Raw genomic sequence first — 13,401 nt, forward strand, 5'->3', positions numbered from 1 at the left:
TTAGAACTGTTTTCACTACATGCAAAGATGTTGGACCATTTTGTTTTCATTTTCAATTTTTTTAAATGTTTTATTTATTTTTGACAGAGAGAGAGAGAGAGAGAGAGAGAGAGCGAGCATGAGTGGGGGAGGGGCAGAGAGAGAGGGAGACACAAAATCCGAAACAGGCTCCAGGCTCTGAGCTGTCAGCACAGAGCCCGACACAAGGCTCGAACTCACAGACTGTGAGATCATGACCTGAGCCGAAGTCGGACGTTCAACTGACTGAGCCGCCCAGGCACCCCTTGTTTTCATTTTCATTTGTCTCCATGTATTTTTTAATTTACCCTTTGTTTTTTGTTTTTTTTTTCTTGACTCACTGGCTGTTTAGGAGCATGTCATTTATTTTCCAAATATTTGTGTTTTTTCCAGTTCTTTTCTTGTAATTGATTTCTAGTATCATACCATGTGTCAGAAAAGATGCTTGCTCTGGTTTCAATCACCTTAAATTTATTGAGACTTGTTTTGTGGTCTTTTCATGTGATCTATTCTGAAGAATGTTTCATGTGTACTGGAAAAGAATGTATATTCTATTGTTTTTAGACAGAATGTTTTATATGTGTCTGTTAAGTCTATCTGGTCCAATATGTCATTCAAAAACATTGTTTATTGGTTTTTTGCTGGATGACCTATCCATTGATTTAAGTAGGGTTCTAGATTTGTTTTTAAATTGAAGTACAGTTGGCACACAATGTTATGTTAATTTTAGGTGTACAACATAGTGATTCCACAAGTCCTAGATATTTTTCTACCTGAAAATTCTCTAGGTCATTCTGACCTCAATATTGCCAGATATCAAAGTCTCTCTCCTTGTTAATTTGAAATGTCACCTTCATCTTATACTAAATTCCTATATCTTTCTGAACCTTTTATGGAATATTCTATTCTAGAACAAACATTTTTAGAGTTCTTGATGAGCATTGCCAGCTTGCTTTCAGAAGGGCCAGTTTCCTTCCTATCAGTAATTGTTTGCAAACCCTGGGAATTATTTTCTAAAGAAATCTTTGCCAAATTGATTGTCAGGGGGAGGGGAATGGTATTAAGGTATTGCTGTTATTTCTGTCCCTTCTAACTTTGATAAGGGTGGTCACTTCTCATATATTTTTTTTAGCTCTTGGTGTTTTGTGAACTACCTGCTCACGTCCATCACATATCTTATAGGGGGACTCATCTTTTTCTTAGGTGAGACCTGGACCTAGGAAGTGACTTTGGGGCAATGAAACAGCTGCTCTGAGATCACCTGCCCAGTCTCCTCTGTCTCAACCCGGCTGGCTCAGGCTCAGGTTTACAGATCAAAGAACAGCCAGAAGCACAGGATTTTGGTGGGTGGTCCTGCAAATAATGCAGCTGACGCAGAATGTGCGGGGTTAAGGGGGTGTGAAGGGGGCAGGGGCTGCTGTATCAGGTCATCCACGTGGGCACACCCTCTTTAGTAGCTGACAACTGAACCCAGATCAGAAAGAAAAACAGTCAAAGCAAACAAGTTTTGGTAACACCCCTCTTCTGTAGCTCATGTTTTCTCTCAATAGAAACCTGAGGGGGAAAACAAATCAGAGCACCCAAGTCTACTTAGCAAACCTAACTGGGCAGTTAAGGTCCAATAAACTGTAGAAATACTCACAAAAAGCTACACCAACCAGCCATAGTGATTTTCATTTAAAAATCAAACAACTTTTACTCATTTTTTTCTTTTTCTTTATTATGTTGGGGGGGGGGAGGGAGAGAGACAGAGAGAGAGAGAGAGAGAGAGAGAGCCAGGGTGGGGCAGAAAGAGAGGGAGAGAAAATCCCAAGCAGGCTCCATGCTGTCAGAGCAGAGCCCGATGCAGGGCTCAAACTCACGAACTGGGAGTTCATAACCTGGGCTGAAACCAAGAGTCGGACACCTAACCAACTGAGCCACCCAGGCACCCTTCATTTTTTTCTTAAGTATAAAACTTTGTGTTTGCCATAGAAAAGGCTTTTTTTTTTTAACTGTGGTAAAAAAATAATAATAATAATAACATTAAGTTTACCATCTTAATCATTTTCAAGTGTACAGCTTAGTATTAACTATATTCACACTGTTGTGCAACAGATGTCTAGAACTTTTTCATCTTGCAAAACTGAAACTCTATAACTCTGTAACAGTGTTTAACTGTCAAACACTAATTCTCTCCCCTCTCTTCAGCCTTTGGCAACCACCTTTCTACTTCTGACCTTTCCACTTTCTGACAGAAAAATATTTTTAAATAGTTTCACTACCCAGAGATAACTATTATCCATTTTATCCACATTTAACATTTTGAAATATATACATATTTTCTTGGTATATATCCAATAGGCTTCATGTAACAGAGTTTTGCATTCTGTGAGTCTCCTTTTACATGATATTGTGAACATTTTCCTAAGACTATAAAAAGTTTTGTAAACTTGCTTTATAATGATTGCCTAAATTCTCAGGCCCTTTATTTTTATACAACTTTTCCCATACCCTTCTTTTCTCTACCCATGCAGAGTGGCATAAACCTCATGCCGACTTGGCATCTGGCCCCTACCAACACTCTCCCTCAATTAACTCATCATCCTCACATCAGTCCTAGGAATAGGGCCTATTTTATCCCCACCTAACAGATAAAAACAAGGTCACACAGTAGCAAGTGGTGATTTGGACTTCCACTGTTGCCATGTGGCTCCAGACCTCACTACACAAGTCTGCCTCTCTTTAGATGACAAAGTGAGTTGAAAACTATAGTCCTTTCTTCCCTAAATAGAAAAAAATTAAAATAGAAAAAAATGAAAATGAACAAAAACCCAGGGGGAGTTAATTTTAAGAAAATAATGGATAGGGGCGCCTGGGTGGCACAGTCAGTTAAGCGTCCGACTTCAGCCAGGTCACGATCTCGCGGTCCGTGAGTTCGAGCCCCGCGTCAGGCTCTGGGCTGATGGCTCAGAGCCTGGAGCCTGTTTCTGATTCTGTGTCTCCCTCTCTCTCTGCCCCTCCCCTGTTCATGCTCTGTCTCTCTCTGTCCCAAAAATAAATAAACGTTGAAAAAAAAAATTAAAAAAAAAAAAGAAAATAATGGATTAACTATGTGGATTAAGCATTGACTATTCACTTACCTTTTAAATTTAAAAAATAAAATTTTTTAACGTTTATTTATTTTTGAGAGACAGAGACGGAGTGTGAGCAAGGGAAGGGCAGAGAGAGAGAGGGAGACACAGAATCCGAAGCGGGCTCTGGGCTCCAAGCTGTCAGCACAGAGCCTGATGTGGGGCTCGAACCCACGAACTGTGAGATCATGACTTGAGCCCAAGTTGGACACTCAAAAGACTGAGCCACCCAGGCACCCCCAAATTTTTTTTAACATTTTATTTTCTGAGAAACAGAGAGAGACAAAGCACAAGCAGGGGAGGGGCAGAGAGAGAGGGAGACACAGAATCCAAAGCAGGCTCCAGGCTCTGAGCTGTCAGCACAGAGCTGTCAGCACAGAGCCCAATGCAAGGCTCAAACCCATGAACATGAAATCACGACCTGAGCCGAATTTGCATGTTCAACCGACTGTGCCACCCAGGCACCTCTCAACTACCTTAAAAATATTTTTTTAATGGAGCACCTGAGTGGCTCAGTCGGTTAAGCATCCAACTCTTGATTTTGGCTCAGGTCATGATCTCACAGTTCATGGGATCAAGCCCCACATCTGGCTCTTCACTGACAGCACAGAGCCTACTTGGGATTCTCTCTCTCCTCTCTCTCTTCCCCTCCTCTCTCTCTCTCTCAAAATAAATAAATAAATATTTAAAACCATTAATAATTTTTCTTAAAAAAAATTTTTTTTTTTGAGAGAGAAAGAGAGAGTGGGGTAGGGGCAGGAGAGAGAGAGAATCTTAAGCAGACTTCATGCCCAGAACAGAGCCCAATGTGGGGCTCAATCTCACAACCATGAGATCATTATCTGAACTGAAATCAAGAGTCAGACCTTTAATCAACTGAGCCACCCAGGCACCCCTCACTTACCTTTTATTGCTTATTTCCTTACTAGTTACTATGTATCCTTCCATCTTGAACCATTATCAATGATCACTCATCTACTGGGTAGAGAAGAGGCATATATTTTAATTCCTCTGAAGAAGTACAAGATGAAGAACATTCCTTCTACTTTTCCATGTCCTCTGTCAATCTGGCATGAAGCTTTATATGAGTCATGCTTGATACTTGCTCACCAGTTGGCAATGAATAGTTCATAAACCAGAGGGAAAGAAATGGTAAAAGGAATAGTAAAGGAGGGGAAAACCAAAGTCTCTGCATAGTTATGGAAGGTGGAGTGATGAATTTAGGAGGGATTAGGTAGCTATGCTGGACTTTGATAATTTATAATGCCACCTTACGTTTACAGAGAGAACTTTGGGTTTTGTTCCCACATTCATTGTCTCATGCAATATTTACCCCCAAACCCCCACAAACCTGTAAGCTAGACAGAAAGAAGGCGCCAAAAGAGAGGCAAACCTGGATGAGCTTTTAAAATTTTAATTAAACCTTTTATTTTAGTACAATTTTAGATGTACAGAAAGTTCTGAAGATAGTACAGAGAGTTCCCTATACCCTTCACCCAGTTTTCCCTATGTTTTAAAAAAGTCTATTGGGGCGCCTGGGTGGCTCAGTCGGTTGAGCGTCCGACTTCAGCCAGGTCACGATCTCGCGGTCCGGGAGTTCGAGCCCCGCGTCAGGCTCTGGGCTGATGGCTCAGAGCCTGGAGCCTGTTTCCGATTCTGTGTCTCCCTCTCTCTCTGCCGCTCCCCCATTCATGCTCTGTCTCTCTCTGTCCCAAAAATAAATAAACGTTGAAAAAAAAATTAAAAAATAAATAAATAAATAAATAAACATTAAAAAATTTAACGTCTATTTATTTTTGAGACAGAGAGAATGAGCATGTGCAAGTGGGGGAGGGGCAGACAGAGAGGCAGAGAGAGAATCCCAAGCAGGTTCCCCACTGAAAGCGTGGATCCCAGCACAGGGCTTGAACCTACAAACCATGTGATCATGACCTGAGCCAAAGTCGGACACTTAACTGACTGAGCCAGCCCAGGGCCCCAGTTTCCCCTATTTTTAACATCCTATGTTACCATGATACATTCTTAGTCACAAATAAGAAATAAACATTTGTCCATTAAATTAACAAAACTCCATATTTTATTTGGATTTCACAAGTTTTCCCACTAATATCCTTTTTCTGTTCCAGGATCCCATCCAGGATACCACATTACATTAGTGGTCACGTCTCCTGAATCTAATCTACTCTGTGACAGTTTCTCAGACTTTCCTTATTTTTCATGAACTTGGCACATAGAACATTCCTCAGTTTGGGTCTGTCTGATATTTTTCTTATGATTAGAAGGGAAGACCAGTTGAGCTTTCAATGTTAAGGGCTTTAAAGGTTAAAAGGAAATAAAACTTTACTCTGTTTGCTGATTGAAATGCCTGTTGGCCATTTTTTTTTAATAGAGCGTAGCAAATAATATCCCATTTTGTTTTGTTCTTTGCGTAAACATTAAGCTATGCCCTATTAACCCAGTCACTTTTCTTTTATGAGAACTTGGTGTTCTTTCATTTGTGGGTGGCTAGAACCTCAATCACACTCCAATTCTTGGCATTCTTAGGAAGAATGTCATTTGTACTTAGAGAGAGCCACTAAGCAAATAAGCCCAGATTCTTGGGAAATAATGTGTGTTCTTATCATTCTGATGTTCAGAATAATCTAGAGTTTAAGCCATGTTCCAATTCCTCAGCCTTTCTACAATTACTAAATTTTTGGGGGGGTAATACCACATTATTTGATTGTGTTTTTAAAAGTTGAGACGTAATTCATATACCACAAAATTCATCCTTTCCAAGTGTACAATTCACTGGTTTTTAGTATATTCACTAGGTTGTACATCATCAACACTATTTAATTCCAGAACATTGCCATCACTCCAAAAAGAAACCCCATACCAATTAGCAGTCTCTGCCCACTTCATCCCTCATATTACTGCCCCTGCCTGACAACCAGTAATCTACTTTTATCTCTATGAATTTGCCTATTCTGGGTATTTCCTATAAATGGAATCATACAATATGTGGCCTTCAATATTAAATATTAATAATAATATGCTTATCTTTATGATACGAGTGACCACTTCTTGAGACTACCAAAAAAATAACACCTGTGTCTGATGTTCTTTTGAAATGAGTCTTCTGGATCGGAAAACAATTTTTTTATAAAACTACACGCACTTACCATACAACCCTAAGAAAAGACATTCAATGCCTAGGAAAAGAAAGAAAAACTTATATCCACATAAAAACCTGTATGTGAATGCTTATAGTGGCTTTATTCATAATTACCAAAAACTGTAAATAGCCTAAATGTCCTTCAATTAGGGAATGAATAAACAAATTGTGGGACATTCATTTAATGGAAGGGCTATTCAGCAATAAAAAGGAGGGAAATACCAATATACACATCAACATGAATCAATCTCAAATGCATTAGGCTAAGTGAAGGAAGCCAGACTCAAAAGGCTATATACAGTATGATTTCATTTACAGGATACTCTGGCAAAGGTAGAATTAAAAGGATAGAAAATAGATCGATGGTTTCCCAGAGGCTGGGAATAGGGGACAGAATGATTGCATGTGGGAATTTTGGAGGATGGAGGAACCCCTCTACATCTTGATTGTGGTGCTGGTTATGTGACTGCATGCATTTGACAAAGACTGCAGAACTCTACACAAAAAGAGTGAAATTTACTGTTTATGAGTTATACCTCACTTATTTAAAAATGGAAAAATAACAGGTTATCTCAAAAAACAAACAAAAAAAAACACAAAAAAAACCCAGACCAAACCCAAAATACCTGTGCTGCAAAGGGTGCCACTGAATCTCAGTCCCACAGCTCATCTTTCAAAGTAATTTTGCAGAAACCGGTAGGATCTCAACTGGAGAGTGGTTTTTGCTCCTTTCAGAAAGTGGAAGCATTTTTTGCAAACAAAACATATTTTTTGTACATTTTGGCTGCAGTATTGGTGGTAGAATATACTATAATATGGATCATCTCTACTCCTGTATTTATTTATTACTAGACCTCAATCATAGTCTTCTTTTTCACCTTCTACTTCTTTGCCTGTAGGATGTACTGTATGTAGTCATGTACTTTGTATTAATATATTAGAAATTTATAAATCTGTGTACTTTTTACACCATTAGACACTTATAATCAAAACTTTCACTAGGGTATTGTATAAATTCAGTCTTACTAGAAAATAAACAAAAACAAAAACATCCAGTATCAGAAGGACATGGGCTTAGAGTGGTTTTACCACTGAGAGTCTCCTGATTGGAGGGGCGCCTGGGTGGCTCAGTCATGATCTCATGGTTCTTGAGATCAAATCCCACATAGGGCTCTTCACTCACAGCGCAGAGCCTGCTTGGGATTCTTTCTCCCTCTCTCTCTGCCCCTCCCCCTCTTGCTCACGCTTTCTCTCTCTCTCAAAATAAATAAATAAACATTTTTAAAAAATGAGTCTCCTGATTGGAGACTCTCCTGATTGGAGACATTTGCAAGCAGCATGAAACAGACTTAGCCTGTCCTCATTGCCATTGCACAGTAACCAGCAAACCTTAGCTGAATTGCTAGCCCCTGGAATCTATTCTCTGTGTCTCACAGCCAGAGAGATTTCAGACTTCACACTCCTCTTCCAAACATTTAGATGGCTTCTCATTGTACTTGGAAGAAAATCCCAACTTTTCATAAGACCCCACATGACCTGGCCCCCACCAAGCACTTCAACCTCATGTCCTACCACATGACCCTCACTCTCCAAGCTTGGCCATACTGGCCTTTTGGGTCCCTGAACAAGCCAAACTCAACCCCACTTGAAGACCACTGACCCAGATAGATTTGGATCACAATTTCACCCCTTCCCAACTACATAAATTGGGAAAAATACTTAATCCTTGTTCATCAGTTTCCTCATTGCTAAAAATGAGAATAATAACAGTACCAATGTCATAGGGTTGTGGTGATATTTGGGAAATTAACACATATAAAGCACTTTAAACAAAGCTGGGCATGTTGTAAATGTTCAATAAATGCTACTAGGGTATTGAATACATTTAGTCTTAGTAGAAAATAAACAAAACCGGGGCGCCTGGGTGGCGCAGTCGGTTAAGCTCCGACTTCAGCCAGGTCACGATCTCGAGGTCCGTGAGTTCGAGCCCCGCGTCGGGCTCTGTGCTGACTGCTCAGAGCCTGGAGCCTGTTTCTGATTCTGTGTCTCCCTCTCTCTCTGCCCCTCCCCCGTTCATGCTCTGTCTCTCTCTGTCCCAAAAATAAATAAACGTTGAAAAAAAAAATTAAATTAAAAAAATTAAATTAAAAAAAAGAAAATAAACAAAACCAAAAACATATCTAACATCAGGAGCACATGGGTTTAGAGTGGTTTTACCAGTAAAAGTCTCCTGACTGGAGGGATGGCTGAGTGGTTCAGCTGGTTAAGCGTCCAACTCTTGATTTTGGCTCAGGTCACCTCACGGTTCATGGGTTTGAGCCCCACATCATCTACGCTGACAGCACAGAGCCTGTCAATAAATGTTAGCTGTCATTATTTCTGGTTCTGGAAGCTCTCATCCTTTATACCCTTTGTTCGTGTAATCCAGAATTGTTTGCATGCATGAGCATGTCTACTGGGTAAAATATCTTACAGAGAAACTGTGTCCAAACAAGTCAGTTATTCCTTGGTAAACAGAGTGGTTTCAAGTACACTAATTGTTTGTTTGCTAAACTTTTTCCTTGGAGATAATATTAGATTTACAGAAAAGTTGGTAAGATAGTACAGATATTTTCTATATACCATTCACCCAGCTTCTACTAATGTTAATATCTATCATAAACACAGTACAATTATCAAAACTAAGAAATTAATATAGGTTCACCACCTACCTATACTACAGATTTCATTTGTATTTCACCCCTTTCTCCACTAATGTCTTATTTCTCTTCAAGGATCCCATCCAGGATACCACATTGTATTTAGCACTAATAATGTTCTAAATTATTATTTTATTAAATAATGTGGCCTTTGACCTCTAAAATATGTGAATGTAAAGTTACAGAGGTATATTTAAATTGCAAAATTATACTATATTTAAGTTGCAAAACTTCCTTCTCTCTCTTCCTTCCTGCTTTATTTTTTTTCCTTATCACTGATCACATCTAACATGCTCTCACATTACATCAGATATGAGATGCCATTGACTGAAACATGTATTATCATTTTAGGTACAAAAGAAAAAATGCCAGCAATTACAATTGTAAAATGCTATCAGTTGTAAGATGTATACCAATTTCTGAGATATTAACACATGAAAAGTTGTGTCTTAAAATCTATAAAATATGATATGCATTTTCCATGCTCTATTTATCATCTATTTGCTTCATCAGAATGTTGATTCCATGATAGCAGGATTTTTGTTCTATATTCAATGGATCCCTGGTGTCTAGCACACGGTGCCCCAAAAGTATTTGTTAAATGAACAAATGAATAATAATATAATTGCCAGACAATATTTATTCAGCACTTTTGCCAAGCACCATTCAAAGCTCTTTACTTGTATTAACTCTTCTGATTGTGTTGGATGTTTGATCAGAATGGAGATTTATCACAAATTAGCGACAGCTAATTTTCAATACTTTTCAATACCTTGCCTAACCAGAATATAAAATTAAGCAACTGAAAGAAAAAGAGAGTGTCTAAGTATCTTCTTTGACAATAAACTGAAAATATAAAAATAAAAATTTTATTCATCAACAAATATTAATTGAGCCCCTCTCTAGTCTTGGCACTTGCAAGTTCTAAACACCTTACAAATGTTAATTCATCTAATTCTCACAACTACAACAGGAGGCAGGTGCTATTCTAAGCCCCGTTTTACAAATGAGGAAGCCCAGACCCAGAAAAGTTAAGGAACTTGCCAAAGGTCACACAGTGACTAAATGGCAAAGCCAAAACTTAGGCCAAGGCAGCCTATTCTAGGATCAGAATTTTACCCACCAGCCTACACTGCCTCAGAGCCACTAAAACATCCTGTCCTGTGTTGACGGTACTTAAGTGACAGTTAAAAAAATCAATAAAGCAAAAAAAATCACTAAGTTTTGTGACCAAAGTGACTCCCCCATCTCCTGGTTAATTAGGCCATTTGGTTTTCTGGACAATTATCAAATGGCAAAAGGAAGGCAGAGCCAACCTGCTCAAAAGCTCTGGCTGGCTTTTGTTCTATTGACATTTGTTGAGTGCCCTTGAGATGACAAGAACTGTGTTAGGCACTGGGGACAGGTAGCTAAGAGAGGCTGGTAGACAGATGACTGCCACCATGGAAGCCTGTAGAAGATTCAGAATGCACCCAGTGGAACAGAGGGGACTTTGGTGACCCCTGAGTTGAAACGTGAAGGATTCCATTTGCCAAGTGCATGAGCAAAGGAAGGCTCTTCTCCCTACCTTGCAAACCTCCTGCCTTCTGGACCTGAGGCCAGGTGGATTCCTTCCCCTCTCTTTACACAATTATTTTCAGTTCCCTAGAACATGACAGCAGCTCTAGTTCCCTATCTCTGCCAGAGCAAATATTGAGAAATGTCTGGCTCAGTGACTTCAGTGTTGCGCTCTATTGCGTGTGCCACAGGATGGATCTATTCCCTTGTCCCGACCTCGCAAATGAGAATCAGGTGGCCAAGGCTGAGAAAAGTCCTGGTAAACCAGAGTGGGGAATAACTAGGGGCTGTGGAGGAATGCAGAGAGTGAGGGAAGGACAGAAAAAGAGTGACCAGAGATTGATCCTGCAAAGTTTCCTGCACCCCCGGGCACGGGGAGTGCAGACATGGTGATATAATATCAGCTGACATCAGATCAATAATCAATAATTCATAACTAGAAGGCAGGTGAATGTCAACTGTTCTGGGATCTCCCAGGAACCCCTGTCTCCTTTCTTAAAAAATAAATAAAATAATAGTTATAAGCACACACATGAACATACATTAGTGTTTTCTTAAGAGATTTTATATATGGCCAATCTATCAAAGTGACAAATAAATTTGCTTACAAGTTACTGATTTTTACTGCTCTATTGATTTTTTTAAATTACCATTAAGTTCCCACTTAGATGTCAATGAACCCTGACATGAAAATTATTAACTGCAATGCTTATGTGTCTTGTGAATACTTGATTGATCTGTTCCTGGCTTGTGCTTTGGCCAAAGTGTGGACTCTGGGAAAGTGTATATATCTTGATTTCTTTTCATGTTTATGCATTTCTGAGGGCAGAAACTTGTTCAAACTTGTTTTATATAGTGTTATACAGTGTTAGTTCCATGCACAAGGGAGCCCTTAATTCAATTTAATTAAGAAGTGGATGCTTATTTCTAAGAAGGGATTAATATATGAGCACATTTACACATATCAATTTTTTAAAAAAAATTTAACGTTTTTTTTTTTGAGGCAGAGACAGAGTGTGAGCAGGGGAGGGGCAGAAAGAGAGAGAGAGGGACACACAGAATCCCAAACAGGCTCCAGGCTCTGAGCTGTCAGCACAGAGCCTGACACAGGGTTCAAACCCATGAACCGTGAGATCGTGACCGAGCCAAAGTTGGACGCTTAACAAACTGAGCCACCAAGACGCCACACCTACACATCTCAATTCTTAAAAATTCATAAAAGAAATATAATTTACAAGTGCCAAATAAATCAAACCAAAATATGCATGCTACCAAAAATGACAATTTGGGCAAACTCATATATTTTAGCTTGTCAATATTGAGTGACAGTTCTCACCTGGGGATATTGACTTGGGTCTGACGTAAGCAGGGTCAGAAGGAAATTCCAACAGAGTAGTAGAGCTTCAACCTCCAACTGTTCTTCTCCATGCATCTTTAAGTCATGTCTATCATGATTTTTCCCTCTCTTTAAAAAAATAGATTTTTTTTTCATGGTTGTGGTTTCCCTCTTGTGCAAAATATGAGAAGGTTCAAGTGTAAAGGTATATAAGAGAAAATAAAAATGGTAGCTAACACTTACCTAGAACTTATTATATGTCAGTCTGAATTCTAGGTGTTTTATATATATTAACTCATTTAATTCTTACAACAACCTTATGAGTTCAGTTCTGTTACTATGCTCACTTTCAATGGCGGAAAACTTTTTCATTTCATTGAAATGAAATTGAAGGAAACGTAGGTCCAGAAAGATTAAGTATCTTGCTCAAGTTCACAGATCTATCAGGTGGTGGATCTGGATTCAAACCCAGGTAGTCTGGCTCCCAGATTAATCTAAACCACTAATCAATGACCAGAAAGGACTACTTCAAGAATATGCCAGTCACCTTTATCTTTATCATGAGTGACTTTGAACTGGATGCCTAGTAAGTGATACAATTAACTATGAAAACTTCTTTTAAAAAATTTTTTAATGTTTATTTTTATTTTTGACAGAGAGAGAGAGAGACAGAGCATGAACGGGGGAGGGGCAGAGAGAGAGGGAGACACAGGATCCGAAGCAGGCTCCAGGCTCTGAGCTGTCAGCACAGAGCTCGACACGGGGCTCACAGATGGCAAGATCATGACCTGAGCCGAAGTTGGACGCTCAACCAACTGAGCCACCCAGGTGCCCCAACTATGAAAACTTCTTGAACACCACAACAAGACTACAGACTGAAAAGGAAAATTTTTGATGAAAATTCCAAAATATTGAAAACTTACTTTGGGGTGCTAGTTGGCTCAGTCAGTGGAGCGTGTGACTCTTGATCTCGGAGTTGTGAGTTCAAGGCCCATGCTGGGTAGAGATTACTTAAAAATAAAATTTTTTTTTTTTAAAACTTACTTTAAGTTATCAGATGTGTTAGTGCATATGTCATGTGCATTTTGGTAACATGATAGTTAAGAATGGAGACTCCCGAAAGTCTCAGGATGATACAGATGATACACAAGCTATTTCTCCAGCTTTTTCCAAGCATCTAGTACTTACAACTGCCTCCTCCATATTTGACACCTCAGATATAACTTAAACTTAATGTGTATCTATTATCCAGACCAATCATCACTAGTTGCTATAATGATCTCCAGTCTCAGTGGCTTAATACAATTAATGTTTATTTATCAATCACATAAAGTTCAAAGTAGGTGTTCATGGTTGGGATTTCTCATAGGAAGCTTTCTTTCAGGAGTGATTCCAGGATCCAGGCTCATTCCATCCTGTGGTTCTGACATTTTTCACCACATAGCCTCAATGATGCCCTGGTTTGGGGGAAATGGAGGTAGAGAAGACGGAGTGAATGTAGAAAAGGCAGAACCATTCTTA

This window comes from Lynx canadensis, chromosome E2, assembly GCF_007474595.2.
Source record: "Lynx canadensis isolate LIC74 chromosome E2, mLynCan4.pri.v2, whole genome shotgun sequence".
Classification (NCBI taxonomy): Eukaryota; Metazoa; Chordata; class Mammalia; order Carnivora; family Felidae; genus Lynx; species Lynx canadensis.